We start from the raw sequence: 4,496 nt of genomic DNA on the forward strand, positions 1-4,496 counted from the left end.
TTATTCATGTTCTATTTAATTAGGATATTTTAACATTGTTTCACTTTCCAAATCCAACGTCTGAATATTCCTATGAATTAAAGGTTCGTTGCTCTTTAAAAGGTTGTATTTGCATTATTGTACTATTATTATTATCAGTGGCATAAAATAGTCTTAAACCGATAATGATATCATTTATCTCAATTACTTCTGGGACAATGTATCATCCAACATAAGTAGATATCGTGGTAGGCCTATCCATAAACCAAAACACTGGACACATTAAAATTTTAATATGTGTACTAAATTTGATTTTAAGTTAATAAAAGATTAACTGTCATTTCCTTGCACATGTAACCGGTACAATTTCATCCAGTAGTTGTTGAGACATTAAACTTTGAATTACAAATCCCAATTTACTTGAGATTACCAGAGTCGGTAGGATTCATCCTCTAGACAACATAAATATTTGTACCATATTTCATGGCAGTCTATCTAAGAGATGCTGAGATATTTTGGTCTGGACAAAAGTGGTAGATTGACTGACCAATATTACTATCCCTAGAGCTGTGGCACTAGCGTCATGGCTAAAAATATTAAACCTACAGCCTCACAAACATGGAGAACCACTTGTTTTCCAGTGTTTCATATAGATATTATTTTTATTTTTTTGGCTGTTTGTCAAATTCAGAAGCAATATGAGACAATTTTATGGGCTGATTAGTTTTGTCAGTTAAATAGTTTATAGATGGATCAGACCAACCAGTCAGGTGAGCTCCACTGCCCTGCACAGTTTTGATGGTCTCGTTTGACTTCAGGCCACACCTCATGTAATATCTTATGTCTGATTGTTTTGATCAATCATTAGTTGAAGGGTTTGAACATGTTTGTACACATCATGTAGCTGCAGGACTGTTTTCCTTCAGTCGTACAGGCTCTGACTGACACACTCTCTCATGCACATATGTCTCCTTTAGAGCATCTCCCCAAGTTTACATGTCTAAAAATACAACTCCTTTACGCACTTTGACTAAAGATGCATTATTCAATGCCTCTGCAGAGTAATTAAATCTTAATCAGGGACGGGCTCCTGTCCTCATGGAGGCGTATCTGTGTGTGTGTGTGTTCATATGTGTTTGTGTGTTTTGTGTAGACTGTCCTGCAGTCAACTGGAGCTTTTCAGGCTCTTACGGTGCAAGGCGATTTAGGCAGGCTTTTCATCCAGTTTGAAGTAAAACCTGTCTGCTAAAGTAAAAGGGTGGATGAGGTTAAACTTTGGATGTCGCTCCCATTGAGTGCTTGGTTCAGGTGACATGACGATAATTTACTCCACCCAAGCTAGATAATCATGAACTCTTTAGTTACAGCTTTTTCTGGTCGATTTAAAAAAAAACCAAAAAAAAAAAACCTGACTGTATTTATCCTTTTGTCCTGGTGAGACATGTGATACTACTGCTCATGTGTCCTCATCAATGCCTGCCATGTTAATTGATCCCGTTGCAAATGCTCAATGTCACAAGAAACTAATTGAGACTTAGGACTAGGGCTGCACAATATGGGGGAAAAATCATATTGCGATACATTTATATATAGATATTATGATTGCAACGTGATTCATGATTAGTGGGACTGATCAACACATTTTCCATTTTCACAAAAAAACAGTTGAAATCATAATGATGTGACTTTTGTTGGGGTCTTTACCAAGCAAGCATCTGAAAACAAGTTTGTCAGCCAGAGCATCTCCGCAGCACTACATTAATTCATTATATTGTCATACGTTTTATCTGTATCAGAAAAATTACAGTCTTTGCGGTTTGGATATTGCACATGGCCATAGTCTGATTTCAGTGATATTTGGATTCATTTTTCAGTTAGTTAGTTAGGACTTTAATATTTATTGTACTTCAATATTTCTTGTAAATAAATGAATGCAATGTGATGATGAGTAGAGCTGATTTTTTTGGGTCCTTGAGTTCATGTCTTTTCCCGTATCTCTCTCTCTCTCTCTCTCTCTCTCTCTCTCTCTGTCTCTCTGTCTCTCTGTCTCTCTTGTCCTCTGTCATCTCTCTGCTATCAACTCGCTCAGGAAGGCATAAAATGCCCAAACAAGTGTTTTTTCTGTTATTATACGGATACTTTTATTCAGGCAAGGATCTCATAGGGCTGCTTATCTTTAGACAACATTTAATATCAAAAACAGATCTCTATTTTTCTGAGATATGAAGAAAAGTATCATTTTAAAATCTGTACCAAAACTAAGATCGCATATGGAGCAGCCTAGTATAGCTAAAGTTTAAATGATACTCAGCATGTATCAGTCAAACTGTCATATTGATCTACATAAAAGTAGTTAGATGCGTTATTACAAAATCTTCTGGCCTACCTGACAACATTCAAAAATGTATACAGGCTGAAACAAGTAAGATTGTGATTGCAATGATTTGCAACAAGCATCCAAAGGTTTCATTCACTGGTGGTAGATTGAATCACTGTCACCTGCTATATGAAATAGTTGAATGAAATGTCGCAGCTTATATTTATTCTAGCAAGCAGAGTTAATTTTTGTATTGATGGAGTGTTGACGTCACTTGGTGTGAGTTGTGTCTAAACTGAGTCACCATTCTCCATCTGGACAGTGCTTGCTTAAAGGTTTGCAACAATTTAAGGACTGTTTCTTTGTTTCATTCACTGATGGATTATTAAAATTTAAAGAAGCCTTTTTGTAGTCAGTGCAATTTTGTATTTTCGGCTCTGATAGCAGCGCTGTCCCTCAGCCTCTTGGCAGAAATGATTTGACCCCACGGTACACACTACATGTTTACACACTCTCCTGTCCTGTGCCTTCACTGTTTTTGTGCTGACATCGTGCCCATGCTTGCACCTTAAACTAAGCGGAAAATGTGTTGACTCTGCTCCTTTCTCTGAGGCCTTCGCTCTGCGGAATATCTGGTCTCTGGTGTAATCCCTGGTCGCTCTTGTCCTTATGAGAATGACCCTGAAGTTCAGCCGGGCTGTTACTCATTTGCTGCCCTACACACACACATGGCCGCACATACACACGCACTCCTCACGCCCCATGCCATCACATCCTCACTCCAAGGTCCCCTCATCCGCAAGGACAGACTGTGCAGGTTTACTGTGCAGTGATTCAGGCTTCAGCTGTTTTCTATTCATGCTTCTGATTACCTTTTCGAGCTTGGATGGATGACATCTCACTGTGTATGATAATGTGCAAAACACATGATAAGCTAGATGTACTGTATTATCAATTGGTTCAAGAGTGTCCCACATTTATTTGAAAATTATGTTCTGTTTTATCATCGGCGTGAAGGGTGGAGATGTAACTTTGGATGTGGTTCTGTTCTTCTTTTGACATTCATGTGTATCATATGGTTGAAAGAAGGACTGCAACTCATTATTGAATTATCATTTTCGGTATAAAATGGTGAAAAATGCCTATTAACATACCCCAGAGCTCAAGGTGAAGTCTTTGAATTGCTTGTTTTATCCAGCCAACAAAACCCAAAGTAGGGCTGGACAATATCAATATTATATCGTTATCGTGATATGAGACTATATCATCTTAGATTTTGGATACCTGTATGTCCTGTAATGGCATACGTGTTGTCTTTTCCTGTTTAGAGGCTGAATTACAGTAAAGTGATGTGTTTTTTCTGAACTTGCAGACTGTTCTACTCATTCTGACACTTGACTTTATCCACTTAGTCATTATATCCACATTACAGATGATTATTTATCAAAATCTCTTGTGTTGATATTTTGTGAAAATACTATTAGTCGTCTGCCACAATATCGATTCTGAGGTATTTGGTCAAACATCGTGATATTTAATTTTGTTGCACAGTTTAGTTTTTATGAAGTGCTTTTTAGTGGAATTCAAAACATGATATGTATTTTTGCGATATAGCCTCAAAATATTATTATTTTAAGGCCATATCACCCAGCCCAACCCAAAGATATTCCGTTTACTATCTTATAAAAAAGCACCAAATTCTCACATTTCAGAAGTTTGAAATTAGGTGTTTTGCGTTCTTGCTTGAAGAAAATTCTGACGCAATTAGTCTATTATCATTATAGTTGTTGATTATTTTTCTGGCAACTGATCAATTGTGTGACTTAACATTTCATTTCTAAATTAATTGTGAGGTTTGACCTTGCCTCGTGGTTTAAAGGCAGTTTTTTAATTTCCTAAAAAACAGCCTTAACCTTCACCGAGAGACAAAAAAGAAGCATCCATCACATCTGAGACGCTCTGTTTGCCCAATAAAAATCAGGTGTTGAGTATAAACTTTTCATCCACAGGAAGTAAAATATTAAGCACAGAGAAAGCACTTAGCAGGCTTTACTTTTCTATAATCGAAAGTTTCATATACTATAATCATGTAGGAAACCACTGTACTCATTGCATCACTTCATAGTAAAACTAGCAGGCTTTAAGTACAGCTCTGTACTTAATGGTGTCTCCCTCTATGTCTAAGGTGTGGGCGCTGGGC

This window comes from Pagrus major, chromosome 21, assembly GCF_040436345.1.
Source record: "Pagrus major chromosome 21, Pma_NU_1.0".
NCBI classification, from domain to species: Eukaryota; Metazoa; Chordata; class Actinopteri; order Spariformes; family Sparidae; genus Pagrus; species Pagrus major.